This window comes from Danio rerio, chromosome 6 (genome assembly GCF_049306965.1).
Source record: "Danio rerio strain Tuebingen ecotype United States chromosome 6, GRCz12tu, whole genome shotgun sequence".
NCBI classification, from domain to species: domain Eukaryota; kingdom Metazoa; phylum Chordata; class Actinopteri; order Cypriniformes; family Danionidae; genus Danio; species Danio rerio.
Window position 1 is genome coordinate 47,531,435 of NC_133181.1, and position 22,897 is coordinate 47,554,331.

Below are 22,897 nucleotides of genomic sequence, written 5' to 3' on the forward strand. Positions count from 1 at the left end.
TTGGCTGAATGGAGACTGACAAAACATCAAATGTTTTCTTGTAAGATCAGGCTGGAGAATCGGCAAAAGCATGTAAAAGAGATGTGTATCTGCAAAAGAGATTGCTCAGTCTGAAATATGTGAGTTTGTGTCTGATGGTTGAATACAGTCTGGATACCCATTCATTTCTTATGGCGGTCACTTTTGAACACCACAGGTGTAGCAATAATATGTAAAGACATTTTGGGCTGCATTTATAACTTAACCATTTTACATGAACTGTATTTTATATATATATATATATATATATATATATATATATATATATATATATACATAGTAGGTATGGAATGGGCTTATAAACAAAAACAAAGAGCAGGCCTGTAGCCAGCCTGGTGGAAGGGGTGTTTCTTCTTTTCTCAAAAAGTGGACTTTTTGCGGATATAAGCCACATTTACTATTTATTTATAATAATTAAGTACTGCATTTTAGTGACATTTTAAGTACAATACTGGATTAGTTTGTGGATTAACTTGATGGTTGTCATCGTAACCACACTTTTTGATACACCAACAATATTTCCTAAAGATTTAGAATAAATAATTTTGAAAAAGATTTGTTTATTTTTTTATGCAAGTTTATAACATCATACATCATTAAACAACAACAACAAAAAAAAGGGAATCTTTTAAAGTTTTAAATTAAAACTGGCCTCTGGTCATTTATTAGGCAAATAACAAACTGGCCAGTAAATTCAATTTTCTCAGTCAGAATTTGATAATTTAAATTAAATGAAAATAATAATAATAATAATAATAATAATAATAGAGCTTCACAATTTTCTAGTCTCTCTTGTAAAGTACATTTAAAAATTAATGGATTACAACAATAGTATTCAAATCAGTTTTAATATGGTCCGCTTTTGGTGCTTTTTATTGGTCGTTTTTGTTAAGAAAAGGTTGTTTTAATAAAAAATACTTGTAAAATGTTTTCTCCATTTTAAAACAATACTGTCGCGAAAGATGGTCTCTTACATCAGAATGTGTTCTTGCAGAAATGGATGTTGGGCTCCAACACAGGATTCCGCTTAGTCTGAAAGCCTTTTTCAAGGAGTTATTTTTACCATTTATGATCGCATAGCCACCTGGCTATGGACCTGAGAAGAAATGGCAGGAAAAATCCGTAGATTGGGTTTATCACTCAGATTGACAGCTTTAGCATTTACCCAAATAACAATTGAATTGCAAAATTGAAAGATTAGCACTCATCCATTATGATATTGTTTCTTCTTATTGTTTAACATGTTACATATGCGATTTTCTTCTTTCCCACAAAACTTTATAGACCAGACATAAATCTTGGCACCACATTTTCATTTCCCTGTAGCCTTTCCACATGGTTCATATGTGTTCCTATTTAGGCTACAAGCCAGTGACTACAGAATTAAAGACACCTGGGGTCACCAAATGATATTTTCTATATAATATTTACAGCACGAAGGCAGTAGGACATTGTCACTCAGACACACATCAGCTTCATTATGTCTGGGACAATGTTTCACAGGTTGGAAATCCTGTTTCTGACCTTCATGGTGAAATGATGCTATTAGATGCGACAAAACCATTGTAGAGAAAATTGCTCTGAAAATGGATTGTAATCATCTCAGATTACCTAACTGGATGCCTTCACCCACTGTCTACCTTACGGCAACCTCCAACAAAGAACATTTTAAGAATGTGCTGTGAACAGTTAGAACTGGTTAGCTGTGACCGTAATCCCCTGCTGGCAGATGCTTTAACTGCACCATTGTGTGGACTGAAGCCTGTTTTTCTTTAGACTGTGAGTAGATGAGTATTTTTTTTACATTAAACATGCATGGGTAAATAATGTAATCGGGGAGTAAAGTACAGTATATGGTGCTCCTGGGAATAAAGAATGAAAAACCACAGTTAGTGCTGCTAGTTCATTCAGTAATGTGGTGTTTACGCTTGATGTGATGTTTTTGTTTGATCGGATCACAAGTAGACAAGCGAGGCAACTTTATACCTGGTGTTTTAATCCATCTCTTTTTGTCTGGCCACCTTCCAGATGTTTGTTTTTCTTTCTTCTTCAAATCAATCTTACATGGGTGGTCCACTACAATATCAGATTTTAAACTGTAGTTCATGTGTAATGTAGATTTGTAAACATAAACATCTCTGAATATCAGGCGCTGTGGCTTAGTTGGCAAAATCAGGACGAGCTGCATGCACAGTTTATAGCGTTATTAGTATGTTGTAGCGAGGATGTAAACAAAAGGAAATGCTGTTTGGCACCGTTAACAATTTAGCTACAAACATATATTTATCCATCAAATCGCTGTAAATCTGGCTGCAGACCTGGTGCAGTGCAATCTGGGCTGCATCCAGTGCTTTTTAATGGGCTCACCTAACCCTACCCATCACAGTGATGTCACTAGCTCCATTTAAGTGCATTGTGTCTGACATTGCATCGCTCAGTGATTCAATCTCAGCTTGCATCATAAAGGCTGCATCCAGACACTATTGCAATCTTCAGCATCGCTGCAGCGTCTTTCTATGCAGACTCTTGATGTGTGTTCTACATCTCAAATAAAGAACTGCCAAAAGATATGTGAACATTTCATAGTACTTACTGTGCACATGCCTATAACTCCAATTATTATGAAAGACACTTGTCAAATCTTATTTTATAGAGCAGGCATGAGGTTTAGCTGTGTCCTTTTCATTTTTCTGTCTGATTCAGGCTCACACTATGGCTAACAGTTAGACTGTCTGACAGTTTTTATGCAACGGCAAAGTCTAGATGGGATGGAACTGCAGATGCACACATCAATATAGCATTACTTTTGTAACCCTTTATAACAATAATTCATATTTTTACATTACTGTGACTGTTGGCTTTAGGATTGATGTGGGGTTACTGTAAGTGTTAATAAAAGTAACATCCCGTGTAGAAGTGTGATGCTTCCTGGTGACGTGGAGCTGATACGTGGGTCGCCACATTGTTAGCTGACTAATCAAAGCCTCTTGAGGACGGGTCTTTCAGAGGAACTAGAAAATATGACAGTCGTTTTTATGTCAGCTGAATAGCAGCATATAATCAAACTAAGATGTATGATAAAATAACATGATTTATATATATGTATATACACACAAATGAAGCATGAGCACACAAAGCTTTGCATCGTATAAACACAACCAAGCCTTAAAAATGCACTCTGGACCACCCCTTTAAGGTTTCAGACATGAAAGTTTAAATCCTGTCTATCGAGCGTGCTTCAAAAACTCTTAAGTGAATTAAATCAGCTAATTCAGCTATACATTGTTGAAACCGTCTAGCCAACACTTCACAGAACCTCTTTTTTTATTTTAAGTTACTTATTATTGCTTAAACCATTTTCTGGGTGACAACATGATGGCTCAGTGGTTTGCACTGTCGCCTCGCAGCAAGAAGGTTGCTGGGTTGAGCCCCGGCTGGGTCAGTTGTGAAGTTTGCATGTTCTGCCTGTGTTGATGTGGGTTTCCTCTAGTTGCTCCAGTTTCCCCCACAGTCCAAAAACAAGCGCTGTAGGTGAATTGAATAATCTTGATGGTTCATAGTGTATGTGTAAATGTGAGAGTGTATGGGTGTTTCCCAGTACTAAGCTGCAGCTGGAAGGGCATCCGCTGTGTAAAACTGTAAAAGGGCATCTGCTGTATAATTTGGCGGTTCATTATAAGGCAAACCCTAATGAAAAAAGGGACTAAGCTTAAGGACAACTATTACTTTTGCTATACTCCTAATTTATTGCTTATTGATTGGTAGTAAAGTTAAAGTTTTAGAATTGGTAAGGTAGAATAAGATAATTCAGAATATGTGCTATAAGTACTACTGAACAGCCAATACCTTAATAATACCCAGATGACAAGTCACTGGTTAATAGTGAGAATTGATACTTCTCATATGAATAATAAAATCAATAAAATAGTACTACTTATCTATAAAGCTGTAAATGATCTAGCTCTTGTTTATCTAACCAACATCCTGTCTCGCTACAGTCCAACCTACTCTTTAAAATCTCAAAACTCAGGGCTTCTTGTAGTACCTAGAACAGTTACTACAGTCGAGTAAAGGAGGTCGAGCCTTCTCATTAATGGCTCCTAAACTCTGGAATAGCCTTCCTGATAATGTCCAAGGTTCAGACAAACTCTCACAGTTCAAAACTAGATTAAAAATCTTTTTAGCAAAGCATACACTCAATGCATCACAGCGGTATGATGCATGAATGTGCTCCATGCAGGTTTTTGCATCTCGTTTATTTACACTATAAACAGCAGCTACGCTAATTATTCTCTTTATTCTCCATTTCCATCTGGGTATACTCATCCTAAGGCTCCTAGAGATTATGCAGTGCCACTGAAGTGATTCAAGACCTGGGAAGAGATGATCCCAAGGTTTCCACATTCCTTGACCAGGACGTAGCAACTGCTGTGGTGGTCATGGAGGAGTAGAAAGCCTGAGACTGACTCCTATGAGACTCTAGGGAGTCTTTGCTGATGTCCTGCGTTTTCCAGCCTCCTGCGCCTAAACTGCAGCTCTCCACAAGACATTTTGCCATATGAGAAATGGTTGTGCTAACTGAGCCAGGTTTCTCCCAAGGTTTTTTTTTTTTTTTTTTCTTTCTTTTCTTTCTTCACTTTCGCCCATAGGTAAGGATTTTTTTTTTCTCTCGCCTCTGTTGCCACTGGCTTGCATAGTTGTAGCATCAATGGATTACTCTTCAGTGTCTAGACTCTCAGCAGTGAATATTAAAACACATTGAACTGAAATGAGCTAATCTAAACTGAACTAACCTTAAACTCTGAAAACTGAACTACACTGTTTCAATTTACGATCATCTTCTATGTGAAGCTGCTTTGACACAATCTAAGCACTATAAAAGCACTATTAAAAAAAAGATGAATTGAATATGAAATATGTTGAATACATGTGAATTGCATGCCTTGGAAACATGATGTTGGAAACAAATTAATAATAATAATAGTGATACCTACTGTATGGGATAATGTTTCCACACACATCCACATTTGTTCACAAATCACTTGAGTTTCACATGGAAATGTTCCAACACCACGTTTCACATACTGTACCGTATTTCTCATGTGTTTTTTTTTTTTATTTTTAATCTTTTGATTTGCACATATGAAGATAATAAGTTACTTCTGTAAGAAGATAAGTTGGTCTTTTGTGGCAGCATGAATACATTTGACCCCAGGAACATTTAGACATATCTAAATCATGATTACACTAAATTATTATGGTTCATTAATACGTTTTTATATAGAGACGTATTCTGAGTTAATCAAAAAAATGAGAGAATGAACAACATTGGCAACTCACTGTGCACAAAAATCATAATCTTGAAATGATATTGTGTGTTTTATAGTAAATATTTATACAAACATTTAAGTTTCATCATAAAATGAAGAAAAAAAAATTTGTGTGCTATAGCAAAAGCGCCTAATTCTCGACGCAAAACCAGAGATAAGCATGGCTAATCAGAGGTCTGTATTACTGTATGTCTAATTAAAGCATTTTTAACAAAAAGCACGCTTGGCATTGCTTAGGATCTTGCTGTGCGTGAGTTTAGGTGAGAGTGTGTCTTTAGAGAATGTCATATGTTTGCTGATAGTGACTAAAGGCTGGAGAAAAACAGGTGTGAACAGTTTTTATAGCCCATGGGCGTTTATGCAAATTGCTGAACCTTTAGCATGTGGTCATTGAGAACACTTCATGTTCATTAAAGGTGCCCTGAAGATACGATACATTATCTGGTCTGTGCCGACTCGTGCACATGATTCGCTCTGTGCTATCATGTCTGTGGGAGCACTGCGGCAGTTCAGTCATCCCAGAGGAAAGCATAGTACTGTCTGAATTGATTATGCCCTATATAGTCGACTATGTGTTGCGTTTACCTTATACAATTTGAAATGGTAATTGTGTGCAAACAAGTGACCAATTTCAACAGCAGATTTGGCATCTATTTACAGTGTTTTCACGAACTGTCATCTGTCGGCCATGTTGGAGAGCAGAATGTAAATATTGCCACTGAACCGAACCAAACATGCATATTTTGCTGATTACTGCAGCTCAAATGATCAAGTATTTCATGTTTGGCCTGTACTAATTAGTCAGACTACATTTTGAGTACTAAATCAAACTGAATGAAGCATAATAAATTTGATTGGTCAAAATATTGCACATGTTCTGGCTTATTTATACCTCTCAATATGACAATAGTTTTCTGTGGTTTACTGTGCACAGCATACATTACATTAACAGAAAAATGTATTTGGTAGTGGAGGATTCATGGTGTTGTTGATATCAGAGTATCTTCAGCATGGCCGTGCAAATTGGAATCTGAAAAAATCATGATGTAAACCAGCAAACAATTTTGTGTTTAAAAGATGTCTAATAGACATCTAAATGTAGACATCTTGGCTAAAACAAGGCTAAACTTAGGCTGTCAGTAAAAATCTAACAGACGCCTAAGTAGTCCAAAACTAGACTAGTCATTAAATAGACAGATGAGACAGACTTTATATGTGTAGTCATTCATTTCTGTATATTTGACGGCTAGTTTTGGCCTATTCTTGGACGTCTATTAGATTTTCACTGACAGGCCAAATTTAGCCTTGATTTAGCCAAGACGACTACATTTAGATGTCTATTACACACCTTTTAAAAACAAAAAATGCTTGCTGGGAAGTGAAAACACTTTATGTTGTAGGAGGCGTGACACTGTTCTTGAAAGCATTTGATTGGACAGAAAATCTGATGACAAATCATTTATTTTTCAAGTTTGGAATGATCATCTCTTCTCAGTGTGAATTCAGCTGAATCAGTATTCAGCATTTTGAAGTAAATGAAAATCTTTCATTAAAGTTGTCCCAAAACTATTGAACATCATCCATTCTTTTCTTGATGTCAAAACAACAGTCAAAAATGCAAATATATTCAATGACAATTGATTAACTTTATTTCAAAATGACATCAAATTGACATCTAAGAATTCAGATGCCAATATTAGATGTTAATTTGATGTCTTTTGACAACAAGGTATTTTATATGCATTGTAGTGATGCACAAATCGTCACCTTAGAATTTTAAGGTTCTATCTGACATTTTTGTCAAAATTGAGTTATTGACATTCTTATTTAATGAAAACTTATTTACATTATGGTATGTTTTTTTTATAAGTTGTTTACATTAAGACTTCTTATTAAAAAAAAAAAAGTTACACACATACTGTTTGCTATGGAATACAAAATCTTTGAAGCTCAATATCTCAACATCATTCAGAACACAGATAAAACCTTATTGTTCCAAGGTGACGAAATCTGTATAAATTTGTAATTTTAGAATTGCAGCTTTTACATGAATACAACTTTTCTTATATATTATATTTACGTTTGTGTCATTTTGGTGGTCAAAGGGGCATTAATGTGTGGATGTTAAATCAATTTGCATTTTTGAAATTGTTTATTGGCATCAAGATACCTGCTGGGTAGGAACATTTTGAAAACCCCTTTCTGATCCACTTCAATAGACTGTTGTACTGTAAAGTGCTAAAGTGTTAATTAACAGTTTCCCTATTTTACGATTTAAAAGTGTTTTCCATTTAGTTACGGTTGATTGCATTATGAGACCTTGATCTCGCTCTGTCACTTCTGATGTTGAAAATGGAACTCTAGTTTGACTAAGTGACTTTTATTAACATTTTAGTAGTTTGAAATTGCGTAATGTATAATACATAATATAAAAAGAAATAAGTCTGTAAAATAACATACAATTTCTTGGCAGTCTATTAAAAGACTGCCATACTATAACACCAACCCTAACAATATTTCACTTTAACCCTCTATGGGACTATTTATGAAATCACATCTAAAAAATATCACTACTATTTATTTCTACAGTATTTAAGGCTAAAATTATTTTGTACTTTCTTTTGTACACCTGTCCTTTAATCATTGTTTTACTTGCTGTCATTTATAACTGACTTTGTCCCATCAGTGACAATAATTTTTGGAAACTTGTCTGAAACTTCACACATTCAAATACGTTTTTCCTTTCTATAAAGAAGTCAATCAATGTCTTAGAGTTTCAAAACATAACAAAACTTGTATTACATTTCTTCATTCATTCATTCCTTTTATTTTCGGCTTAGTCTGTTTATTTATTAGGGGTCGAAACAGCAGAATGAACCGCCAAATTATCCAGCATATGTTTAACACAGCAGATGCCCTTCCAGCTGCAACAACGTATTGGGAAACATCCATGCACACTCATTCACACACATACACTATAGGCAATTTAGCTTATTCGATTCACCTGTACCTTATGTCTTTGGACTTGTGGGAGAAACTGGAGCACCTGGAAGAAACCCACACAAACATGGGGAGGACATGCAAACTCCATGCAGAAATGCCAACTGGCCCAACTGAGGATTAAACCAGCAACCTTCATGCACTCAGGCTAAATTTCTTCATATACCACTAAAGTAGTTTTAAAACTTATTTAAATGTCCTGGAACTTGAGACCGATACAAATACATTTTTACTCTATGGAAAATAATTCTGTTTCAGAAACAAATGTCCAACAATATATTTTAAAATTTTAAACCGTATTTAAACAATGTAGTTTTGTTTCAAAATCAGTTGTATACTAATATATTTGTAGTAGTCACAGTGTAACTGTCTTTTTTCAAACACCGTATTAAAAATGTTAATAAATGTCACTTCAAACTTTGAAATATTAAGGGCCCTATCTATCATACACAGCGCAATAAGGCACAAGACGTATTTGCCCCGATGTGTTGCTATTTTCAGACCAGCCCAACCCTAATTTTACCATTTTCAGCCACATTGGTTAAATAGCAAATCCATTTGCTCCACTTAAAAGCAAGCTTATCTTTGTCCACCTGTCTGGTTTTGGACCATATGGGGCATCCATCCTATGTGTGTTTGGATACAACTCTCTTTGTTATTATTGCTCATTCATTTGGGTCCCACTTTATATTAAGTGTCCTTAACTACTTTGTACTTACATCAAAAAAAAAAAAAAATACAATGTACTTACTGTGTTTATAATGTATTTGAGAACACTTGTGGTGCTTTTGAGTTGGGATAGAGGTTGGGTTATGGATGGGTTTGGTGGTATGGGTAGGTTTAAGGGTGGGTTAAGGTGTAAGGGATGGTCAACAGTGTATTTACAAATGTAATTACAAAAGTTAAATACAGATTTAATTACATACATGTATTTAATCAAGAATAAGTACATAGTAAATACATGTATTTACACAATAAGTACATTGTAACAAACTATTAATTCCTAAGACCATATTAGTTAGGGCCACCTAATATAAAGAGGGACCTTTATTTGTTTGCTGAAAATTAGAACTGAATTTAGAAACGGTTTAGAAACACAATTAATTATGTAGGCTAATGGAAATCCGTGCATACAACACTATTTCCTTATCCATGAAAGAGAGAAAGAGAAAGTGAAAGTAAAGATCGATTGGAGCAGGCTTATTCTTCGCTAGTGAAGCGTTTAGTTTTTCCACTTACAAAGGCCATCATGTAAATAGCAAATGCACCATGGCACGACACAGTTGACTCTTAAAGGGAATGTGAGATGAGACTCTAATTGGTTTAATGCATGTTATGCTCAAAACACACTTTTAACTCATTAAGAGAATAAGTACAACCCTGTTAGACCATGCACCTCAGCATAAAGTGTATTTTTCCGTCTTTAAAATAGCAAAAGTGGATTAGGACACACCCTTAATGCTTTTGCGCCATGCGCTTTATACATTTGCCTAGATTGAAGATAAAGAGCCCTAAAAGTTGTTGGAAGACAGATAAAGGTTCATTAATGCAAATCAAAAATATAAATAAGCAAGGAAAATAACAAATAATAAAAACATGAATCAGAAAATATGGGAAACCGCTAGTTTACTGATTTTTTGCTTATGGACCACAAAAAAAAAATCTCCATTTTGATTCAATGAAAAAAAGGTAATTTTGATTTTAGAAACAAATCAAATTTTTTTTTTTTTTTTTTTTTTTTTTTACTGAAAAAAAAAAACGGAAGTCAATTTCTCAGTCGTGATCAAAATTTTCAGGTTATTTAAAAGTGTTTCCCCATGTTTACAGGCTTTATTTTCTGTTATTTTAAACTAGTTTACTTTCTGTTCATTCCCCCTCTTCACTTCATTCTCACAGACTTTGTGAACGTAGCCCGTGGATATTATTCTTTATATTTCTTACGTGAAGTATTATTCAAAAGAAGAAACTCTAAACAACTTTTGTGTCAGTTATTAAAACTTCCTATTATAGTTACAAAAATGTAGTCTGTGTATTCCAGCAAACCCAACTCCTGAGGGATTCCTGAGGGTAATGTCACTATAGCCTGGTGCTGTCAAGCTGCTGCCAAAGCCAAAAGCATGTTTATATAGATCTGCGTTTCCACATTAGCCAAGCATTCAGTATGGGACAATCATCGGCAAAAAAAGTGCACATCACCTGTCAGCTTCAGGCAAAAAATGTCAATGTCAAAATGACAAAAGTATTACCTGTCTGAGTAGAAAACACTCCATTACCATTTAACCATGCACTTACTGACTGCACCGTTGATCCACTCGTTCTCTATCTCCCTTTCCCTTTGGATACTCAGCACAAGAGCTATCGACATTTCATATCATGTACCACGTTGGGCCCTCTTTGATCCCTCTTTATGATGGACAGATCTTATAAGCTGTGATTCCTCCACCAACAGATTTCAAAGGCAAGGTGTAAAAGTTAACTGACTCAGCTTTAGCTTCATGTCCGGGCGCATTAGCTTTGTGACATTTTTCATTTTTCATACACGGCTCTAAGCTACCACATTACCCTGTGTAGTCTCAGGAGCCAAACGTAATGTGGCAAATTAAGTCAAATGCTTCACGTTCATGACCTCCAGCCATGGTAACAGTCACAAATGGCGTCTTAATTGGGGAAAGGGGGAGATTCAATGCTCTTACGTCAAACTAAATGAACAAGAATATGCATGTCATGTTGAGATAAATGTGAACATGGGGTGTTTTATTTTACAGAACTTCTAAGTGGATGTTTTTAATCAGTCGTGTACTAATATAGTTGTAGTAGGCACAGTGTAACTGTCTTTTTCAAACACCGTATTACAAATGTTAATAAATGTCACTTCAAACTTTGAAAAATATAGGGCTCTATCTATCATACAAGGCGCAATAAGGCACAAGATGTATTTGCCCCGATGTGTTGCTATTTTCAGAACAGCGCAACCCTAATTTTACCATTTTCCGCCACGTTGTTTAAATAGCAAATCCATTTGCTCCACTTAAAATCAAGCTTTGCTTTTACCACCTGTCAGGTTTTGGACCATATGGCGCATCCGTCCTGTGTGTGTTTGGTACAACTCCCTTCGTTATTATTGATCATTTATTTGTTTGCTGGAACTTAGAACTGAATTTAGAAACAAACACAATTAGTTATGTAGGCTAATGGATATCAGTGCATGCAATACTATTTCCTCATCCACGAAAGAGAGAAAGTGAAAGTAAAGATCGATTGGAGCAGGCTCATTCTTCACTAGTAAAGCATTTTGTTTTTCCATTTACAAAGTCCACCATGTCAGGCAAAAAATGTCAATGTTAAAATGACAAAACTATTACCTGTTAGAGTAGAAAACACTCCATTACCGTTTAACCATTAACCATGTTTTAGTAAATATGTAGTGACTTCTATACAAAATATATATTTAAAGTCGAGTTCAGGCCTGTTCACACCTAAGACTAAACTTAAAAAAAGAAAAAAAAAGAAATCTTTCTAAATGTAAAATAGTCCTCACCTCAAGTGTAATGACAGTGTTTTTGTCTTCTTCCAGCTGATGAACAATAAAAACACTGACAGGCAATCAGAATCCACTTGACTTGAAAGAGCTTGAGTGTTTTTTTTAAAGCTGCTGGCCGCCAAACCTACAGTAAGTGTGCACTTATGTATATATTTGAAAAAAACTATGTTATTTGGTGTTGTTGTGGAGAGTTGTGGATGATAACAATTAGCATCATTTTATTTATCATTTTTGGTTATGAGTGGTCCTTTTCCTTCCGTTTATTGGAGGTTTCTTTGGATTTGGATTTGTTGGATTTACTAGCACTAGTGTTGATAGACCAATTTGGCTTTAGGGTTTTAGTTTTTTTTTTTTTTTTTTTTTTTTTTTTTTTTAATAAAATAAAGTTTCCAAATGGAAGTATTGTGCTGCAGTGTCATATAAGAACCATCTTTGCTCAACAACAGAGAGCTGTAATGGACTTTTTTTTTTCTTTTTTTTTTTTACTTGCTAACAAGCACTTACCAAAACTTCAGATACTTTTTCAGAAACAAAACTCTTAACACAGACTCACACCTACAAAACACAACTGGCCAAATGAATAATTTTCTTTCCAAAAAAACAATTAGTTAAATATATTCTAACACTTCAAAATAGAGCACAATAGAGCATCTCTGAACACACTTACATTATCAAAACACTGGAAATTTGACTCAAAATGAACTGATTCTGTCAAAGAATAGCACTTGTTTTACGTTCACAATGTACATGAAGTCAATCCAAGTACACCAGGTTTCAAAATACTGATTATTGTTGACATTACAAAAACAGAGACTTTTGTTTCAGTTTTACAGACTATTTACAAAACATGCAGTCCACCATTTTGACACTTAATGTTTCATTATACTATATATACTATATATGTCCACATTTACAGTAATGTTCACATTCAAAAGCATTCCATTAAAAAGCAAATAAGTTTTTTTTTTTTCCTTTACCGTTTACTAAAGGAGATACAGTACAAATACACAGTATGATAGAACAAAATAGGTTTTACCAGCCTGATCTCACAAGAAAACGTAAGTATTTTACGTTTTGGCAGTTTAGTGGCTAATTCGTACAAATTTGTACGAGTTCAGTCGTAAGAAAATGTACGATTTTAAAAAGGAGGCGTGGCACCTAACCCCACCCCTAAACCCAACCGTCATTGGGGGATACGCAAATCGTACTGAAATGTACGAATTAGATCGTACGAATTTGTTCGAATTAGCCATTAAATGAAAAAGTTACGAATTGCCGTGAGATTGTGTTTGGTTTTACAGTATTGCTTCCAGTGAACAAAATATTCATGAAACACACAAGCTTTCTGAACAAGAAAAAAAAAAACAACAGCAAAAAGCTTTTGCTCAGCTTTTGCCCAGATTTACGCAAAGGTTGGCCCAGTTTATCCAACATAAATCAGCTGTGTGTCAATTGTGTGTTTATTATCAGATGAGATAAACTTTTGATAATGCTTTTGAACTGATGTAACTGCAGAAGCAGAGATTTTTACTGTATCTAAGGTTTGGAATATTGTATTTGCTATTGTGGGATGGTGTGTCAACATTTGTAAAAAACTACAAAAAAAAAAACAATCCATCATTTAGTTAGGGATATAGCTTGTCTGTTAATGAAATTGTGGAAATGTGTCGGTGAAAACAACATGACGTGTGAATGGTATGGCCACAAAAGGCTAATGCTGTGCTAATTGTGTTTATAGGTTTGAAAATGTGACATCTGGTTGAACAAATGCTTGTCAGCGCCTGAAAATCTATAATCTGAAGAATCTTTTATATCGTGAGGACCTAATCACAAAGATTTCTTATAAAGAGCCTGTAATTGTTCTTCAGTGGTTCTCTGGTGTAGTTAAGTGCTACATGGCACCATTTTTAAGATAAAGCTGCTATGTAGCACAAAAAGTGGTCCCCTTATAAGCCAAAGAACCACTTTGTAATATTTAGCATATTATTATTATTATTATTATTATTATTATTAAGTGTATGATGTTAAATAATTTTCTTTTCTTATCAAAAGCAGTTAGAAATGCTTCCTACGAATTGCATCATTATTATTTTTATTTACTCTGGTTTTAGTATTGGTCAAATATGCCATTTCATCTTTATTTCTAAAGCACTTTTACAATGTAGATTGTGTCAAAGCAGTTCTAGTAAATTGAAACTGCTTCAGTCCAACATAATATGGAATACAAAAGTATGCAGAAGGACTTTTAATTTTTCACTAACCCAGTTCAATATTTCTGGTGAACTGTACACCATTTTAAAATCATTTCGTTTAAGCTTTATTTTCTTTGAACGATCTTCACTGCCTGATGGATATACAATATAAAGTGGGTCTGAGAACGTACAAGAAGCACTGCATTAAATTACATGTTTTTCTGCGCCGTGTCTTTAAAATAAGAAAATTTTATTTTACCCCAGTATTTTCAATAGAGTTTCTTCGCTAGCCTGCTGATCCTGACGACACATTAAAAGGCTTGAACAGCTAAAAGATAGCTGAAGTCTGTTTAACTGATTATATTTTAATAACAGTACAACATTGATGCTGTAAAAGGAACCGTATAAAATTAAGAAAAAAAAAGTCAGATTAACCGTTCAACGGAAGTTTATCGATATTGGAAGAAACACTAGCAGTGTATATACAGTACCCTGTTAGATTATTTAGATTTCAGTCAACATAATTTGGATGATTGATTTCTTACAAATAAATAAATTAATGTTGTATTTATTATCTTTGGAGTACATATACTGTGTAACAGTTTTATATTTCTTAAAACAAAAATGAACTTTTATTTTGATGCGTTTTCATGACCACACTGTGATATCCAATATACTGCAATGTTTGTTTACTTTTTTTTTTTTTTTCTTTACATAAAACGCCAAAATACTTGAGAAACAACCCAGAAGAGCAGCTCTGGAGATAAACTGTGTGTCATGCCTTCATAGTGAAATGACAGATGCAGTTTTAAATGTGTATTTATTCACACAGATAGATAGAACGGTTCAATTTCATGTTTGAATAGTTTTTTTTTTTTTTTTTTTTGCATCATAAGTAGGTGTACAGCATTTTTAATCCAAAGTTTAACAACTTTCAGCATTACACCTTTTATTTTTACATCTTTAATTGATATATTACAGATAAAATAAGGCCCCCCACAAAGCCTTTTTTAAAATCTAACATTGTATTTACATCGCACTGTAGAACTGATATAGATTAAAGTTATTTTGTAAACAAAATTAAAGCTTAATAAATAGCAAAAAAGAGAAACATAATGAACAAGCAAGCTTTTAATGAGAACCAAATGCAAAATGTTATGTTCTTTCAACGTTTGAGGCACATTTCATTGATAAGCTAATGAAGTATGACGCAGGTCGAGTGTAGAAAGACAGTCACTTACCATCTCTTGAAGTATTCGGGGCCACCATCTGTAATTTTACGCTTGATCTGGAGTCCCTTTATCCTCTCTTTACTGCTGAGCCCTCACTATCAAATGTACATCAGACATCTTTACTCGAACGCGGAATCTGCAACAGCAGCAAGACGGATTTAATTGCCATGGCAGAGACGCTCTGTAAGGGACAATGGCCAGCAAATGGATATGGCTGCGAGGCTCAGGCAATAATGTCAAGAGCTGTGATGAATTGTGACTCTGAAAAGAGTAACAGCTGATGGAGTATTGAATTTGTTTATATTTGCAATGATGGATATAATCCAAGGTGTGAGGAGCACTGCGGAGAAGGAATGATAAATTCTACAGACATTGCCTTTTTTATTGATTTCATGCATTCTTTATTATTATTACAGCCCGTAAGATCAGTCAGTGGATTATGGATAGCTTTTATGCAGTTCTCCAAGTTAGTAGTATACAGTATTTTCTTTTTGCTGTGTTAAACAACAACTATTTTTGAGTGTTCAGGGTCAGACATTTAAAAAATCTGGATTTAAAAAAATGACGACTTGGTATTTGCTGTTTTCTCAACATTTCCAAAAGAAATGTTTTTTTTTTTTTAAATAATAATAATAAATTAAATGTTAAATGGTTTGTAAAGTCTTTTTTTTTTTTTTTTAATTGAAATGTTCCTAGCATGCATTTGATAATTTTTGAGGTTTTGATGGAGTTATCCTGTTTGATGTTAAAATAACCTATACTTATTAAAAATATTACAACATTTTTATTTGTCAACATTAGTTAATGCACTGTGAAGTAACAAACAGCATCATTTTTTACTTATCCGCATTGAACCACGGTGGCTCAGTGGTTAGCTCTGTCAATGGCAGCTAGCTCTCTGCAACTCTTACATGTTCACCCACTGAAGCTAAGCTGAATGGGAGACCACATGGAAAAGCTGAGTTGCGACCATAAGTGGTGTTAGTGAGACCAGCAGGAGGCGCCCGACCTGTGGTCTGTGTGGGTCCTAATGGTCCTAATGCCCCAGTATAGTGACTGTTCAGTGAGCGCCATCTTTCGGATGAAACGTTAAAACGAGGACCCAACTCTCTGTGGTCGTTAAAAATGTACAGGATGTCCTTCGAAAAAGAGTAGGGTGTTAAATCTGCCAACTGGCCTCTGTCTATCATGGCCACCCAACCATCCCCATACCATAATTGGCTTCATCACTCTGTCTCCTCTCCACCAATCAGCTGGTGTGTGGTCTGGCGCAATATGGCTGCCAAAGCTTCATCCAGGTGGATGCTGCACACTGGTGGTGGATGAGGAAATTACCCCCAAAATGTGTAAAAACATAAGTGTCTAGAAAAGTGCTTATTATTATTATTATTATTATTATTATTATTATTATTATTATTATTATTATTATTATTATTATTACAGAAAGAAGGTCACTGGTTTGACTCCCAGCTGGGCCAGTTGGCATTTCTGTGTTCGGAGTTTGCATGTTCTCCCGTGCTGGTGTGGGTTTCCTCTGGGTTCTCTAGGAAGTGTGTAAATGAGCGTGTATGGGTGTTTTCCAGTACTGGTTTGTGGCTGGAAGGGCATCCACTGTGTAAAACATGTTCTGGAATAGTTGGCGGAATAGTTTTTTTACTTCTGTTAACAAACATTAAAAGACGCAAGTAGAGATGCACCAAATTTTCATCAATGAAACCACTATTGACAATGCTTTTCTGCAGGCTTTTCAGGCAGAAGGATTTTTTGGCAGAAAGGAAAACAAAAAACAGCCAAAAAAGATTTTGCTATGCCACACAGTCCAGCAATGTTCAGCACACTGGTTTCACCTTCCCTCCATCTGTAGTCCTTGCACAGAGTGAAGTAGCTTTCACACCAGACGCAGGAAGCACTGCACTATGAAACCCATTAATTTTATTGTGCCATTCATTTTCTAAATCATTTTCATTGTTTTTTTTATTATTAATTTTACTTTTATTGCATCCCTAAATATAAGATAATATTGCTCACTTTTAGATATAATTATTTACTCCAGCAGATTACATTTAATGTTAACAAATGAGTGTTGAAGTTTTTTTTTAAATTTATTTTATTTTATTTTTTTTCACAATATTGAGCCGATTTGAATGTTAACATTTTATTGTGCATTATCAGCTGATAGAAATAGGCCACTGGTAGGCTCAGAAGAATCACATACGGCTGAGGCCAGAAGTTAACAAAAATCATTTATATTATTAATTGTATTTTATTAATGTGTACCACTATTTCAACCCTAAACCCAACTGTTTAAAAAACATATCTGGATCTGGAGTCTTCTCTATTAGTATGATTATCCATGAAATTATATATATATATATATATATATATATATATATATATATATATATATATATATATATATATATATATATATATATATATTATATATAATATATATATATATATATATATAATATATATATATATATAATATATATATATATATATATATATATATATATATATATATATATATATATATATAATTTTTTTCATTTCTTATTAATTGTAATTTATTAATGTCTACCTCTACCCCAACCCAACCGCCACAGTAATGTAAAAACAGAAGACCCCTACTGGCTCATATCTATCAACTGATAACCACTGATAATTCCCATTCAATCGAGTGATAACATCAGAAAGTGGGTGCAATATTAACCGTCGCATTATTTCAGGCATACACTTGTTTGAAATCTGACTGCAATTCAGTTGCTGCTGTTATACAAATGATCATAAGAGCATGAATAAACACAACGCCAATAGACTAATAGTCGATGAATGCTTCGTTATTGTTTTGTTGTCCTCCAAAGTGTGCACAATCAAATTACAATATAGACCGTACAGCTTGAGCCGTGCAAGGCAGAAAAATCATTGTCTGTTAAGATGAGCTTATAGCCTTTACCACTGCAAATAAACTAATTACGTAAATGATCTCAACCACTTTTTGATGGCTGATTTTAAAGTCATAGAATATTGATGTTTCATCAAGCAGGCAATTATGTTGTCTCAGAATTTTTACCATTAAATCCTTTAAACCCAGGTCTTCCATAAACAAGCTGAAGGAGAGAGGGAAAAAAACAAAAAAACAAAAAACAAAGCAGTCAGATCCTGATTTCAATCACGATTGCGCTCTCTCCGCACATAAGACACTCAACCAAAGCTCATTTTGTGTGTGGTTTGATGCTTGACTCTGGAATGATTGTGTTTACCATCCTTATTATTTCCTCAACAAATAGCTAAATATTAATCATCCTTATTTGCATGACTCGCAGTGGGATTCCATACACGTCTGTAATGAGATTTGATTACGCGAGATGTGACTCCGTGGCTCCCTGCCACATTTCTACCTCTCACACCTGTTTACTGTGCAAATGGCTTGACTTCTGATTAAGATTACAGGGAGCAAACGTCTGCATTCAATGCGCAGATCAAGTAGTAGAATGGAGAGTAACTTTAGCATATTGACATTGGGTTTTAATGGAAATGGTTTTGCTTGTTTGTTTTGTCATCCGATTTTGCAGCTGTGTTGAAACCGACATGTTTGCACTGCATTTAGCAGTTGCTTATTTTCAAAGGATTTTCGGCTCTGTTTAAAAGATGTTCAATTTAAGTTTTGACAACATCTGTGGCATGTACAAAAATCAATCATGGAAGTCGTTTTCAATTTTTATAGGTTAATATAAGGTTATTAGATAGTATGCTTGATGAAATATGATCTCTTCGCTGATTGTGATGGTGCAGCCATGCTTGTGTCATGTATTTATTTTTTAAGGTTGCACTGTTTTGCATACAGCACTTGAAATTGCATTTTAGCAGTCATTCACACAGAACGATGTTGCTTTGAAAAATGATCTGGATAGCTGAATTGGGGAAAAAAAGCTTATGGGTAGGTAACTTTAAAAAAAAAAAAAAAAAAAAAGTACCTCATATTTAGAAATCGCATGCACAAGCTTCTGCAAGAGACGTGATTACAATTGTTTAACGAATAAGTCAATTTACTTACCAAAAGCAATAGGAAAATTGTGCAGTGGAATGGAAAAAAATGCATTTTGTGTGACCGGCTCCTTGGACTGTAGATTTGTTTTATTGTTATTGTTAAAAGAAAAAAAAAAGTATAAATGTATTGTACATTTTTTCCACTATCTAGAACTATTTTTCAAGGAATAACTAATGATGCATGGTTAAAATATCCACACAAGTCTAAATGTGTTCAACTTCATGGTTTGTCTTTGTATGTTTAAATGTAAGTTGATATTATAAAATAATGTTACTTTTTGGGAGCCATTTTGGGAAAGAAACCTGAAAGTAAATAGTTCTTTGGATATGTTTACACACAAACAATAATGATAATAATAATAACATAATTTTTGCCTCCTTTTTGGATTTTATCTTTTTGATGTTAACATTACATAATATAAATATATCATTTAATCATTTGTCATTTAATAAGAATATGTCAATAACTAATTTTGACAAAAATACCAGATAGGACTTTATAATTCCAAGGTGACACGTGTGTAAATCTATATTTATTACGTTTTAAATTAATTACAGTAATATTATTGACTAACATGAAAATGTTCATCTGATTTATGAACAATGCAATTTGTACAGTAATATTTTCTGTATTTTAGTAGATATATTATATAAGACTTGCTTTTACTAATTAAAGTAAATCTAATTGAATTTGCATTTTAAATGATCAATAAAAGTTAAGATTTTATTTTTATTTCACATATTAAGGTTTTAGCTATGATATTTCCAAAATAATTCCACAGAAATACGAAAATTTTTACCAAACTTCTCAGCAGAAATGGCAAAAAACCTCTGCAGATACCATCTGGCCCTACATATGACTAATCAACATTGTATAGCATTCATGTTGATATTGTTACAACTTAAAAGTTCACAGCTGACCTTGCTAGCTAGCTAACCTGTTGCAATATTGCACATTCCACCATTGGACAGTGTTGCCATTTGGGAACATGTACAGTTTTATCAATTTCGTGTCATCATACCTTACTGGAGGTGATGTCGCAGATATTTTTGTGGATCTGACATAATTTAATCCGTTGCATTTATTGACGTTTATATTTGCATTCAGCAGCTACTCACAATAAACGCCAGTCTGTCAGAAATCACGCCACAGAAAAACATAGCATGTCATGTGACTTAACCAAAGCACATCATTGGCTACACTAAGGTCTTCTCTTTCCTACAAAAAATTTAGAACGTTGGTCTTAAAGAAACAGTGGCAGGGAAATGAACATAAATATCATGTTGTCATATGTATGTCAACACTATGCGGTGAAGGGTTTAAATAATTTTTCATGTTGTTCACTGTAAAAAAATAATAATAATTGCAAGATTCCACACAACTCCTGTTGTGTGGAGTCTTGTCATTCCATGTCATCCCAACGCAAATCAATTAACTTATTATTTTTTTTTAACTTTAAGTTGATTGATGATAAAACAATTAAGCAAAAAAAAAAAAAAAAAAATCATTAAGACTTGATACATTAAGTGTTGATATTTTAACTATTTAAGGTCCTTTCTTTTACACACAGCATCCCACATTAGTGATTCTTCGCAACAGCTGTGACTTGGTTATTGATTCCTAGTAAACAATTAAATTCATGACCACAAGGGGAAACTAGGGGGAAAAACTGAAACTGTGAAAAAGGAAGTAGAGTCATTTTCCATAACTGGGTCTGGGTGGCTGAAAATGAAATTGCATTTTTTTTTTCTCCCTGTTGAAAGCGAGACCTATACTCACCCTAATTATACTTTTGAAAGCGCCTCGGCAATAGACATCACTTCTCTCTGGTATTCTTTTCATATTTGCATCTCAAAGATGAGATGGCCTTGCCCAGATAGGCCTAATTGGTACAGACAGGAGCTGTCTTTCTCTTTGGGAGTGATGGAGAATAAAGGAACGTATAGATGTGGCCTGCTCAGATGCTCGGCTACTAAAATATGACATTCTGGGGAAAATTGGATCTGGCATTGTGCTGAGAACTGTGAGCGAAACGATCAAAGTAAAAGCTTTCAATAAAGTCAAGCTTTTAACAATACTTCTGTGATCTTTCCAAAGTGCACAATGTTATGCAACCAACATTATTTTTCAGTAATAGCACATTTAAAGGTTTAGTAGCAGTTTTAGCCATCTGAAACAAGCCGATACATTCACTTAAAATCAACATGAATTTCTGTTCACAATTCATTTGGTTTTTGAATTTTGATGAATGTCACTGTGGAAAAAAAAAAAGCTATTAGATTGAGGCTAGAACTTGATATCATTAGCTAGAAATTGATTAGATTTGAATAATGGGATTTACATACTAGAATATGCTAGAACTCATTGCTGAAAATATGCCTAAATATCTATTTGGCTGTTGTTTTTTTTTTTTTTTTTTTTTTTTTTTTTTCATTAAATGTTCATGTAGCATTGAATTGTTCAATGTTAAACCTGTAAGAATGGCTAAGTCTCTCCATCAGAATCTGAGAACTGTTATGGAAATCAACAAGGCAAGACCACAAGAATATTCAGGCACTAAAACAAACTTTTTAATTTGAGAAGACAAGCTTGGAAACCAGTTGTTCAGCTGTCCCACACCGCCACCCTGAGCCCCCCTCTCTGTCCTCGACTTTACCCTCTCCACCAAAGCAGCTCACTCACATAACACAGATTGTCTAAGCTTTCAATATGGTGTATCTTGTGGATATATATTTATGTTTGGTGTCATTTTAAATGTCTCTGTGTGATTGGTCTAAATTTCACTGTAATATTTTACTTGTATAGACCATTTTGAGGGATGTAAACAAAAACAATGGTCCCAACATATTTCCTTTTTTACACTTAATTTCTATAGGTTCAGAGAATCCAAAAAGATCAACATAATGATAAATAATGTTATGAAAGCTGTTGTAACATTAAGTTATGATTGAATTGCCTCTTGTTACAGTTATGAAATAGTTTGCAAGCAGGAAATGTTCATGGGCCAAGGACATGACCACATTGAATTGGTCTACTTGCTGATCTGGGTTTTGGCTTTGATAAGATTTTTCCCAGATGCTCCACTCCAGGGAAAATGGTCTTCACATCAACTCTTTGAAGTTGTACATTTCTGAATTGACTTATTTTGTTTAATTATCTGAATTGGAATGGAAAATATTTACCTGACAAATAAATGTAAAATTCTTGTTTAATATTTCCTGAAATCATTGTAACTAATAAATTGTTTAGGCTGATGTTTTTACAACCTACGACCAGGATTTGTTCATACAATCAGGCTCAGTGGATGGAGCATAGGCACAGCATTAGAGACGTGTTGATTTCTGACAATCACTGACTTGGTATGATATAATCTAGTGGCTAAATCAAACTTTCTTTGTATGTACAGGCATGGGGTGGCTTTATATTAGTTAAAGGAAATATATTCTATCTAAGAACCAGAACTGGCGAGGATGTGTCTGTGAGCAGATGAAAATGGCCAGCATACTGAC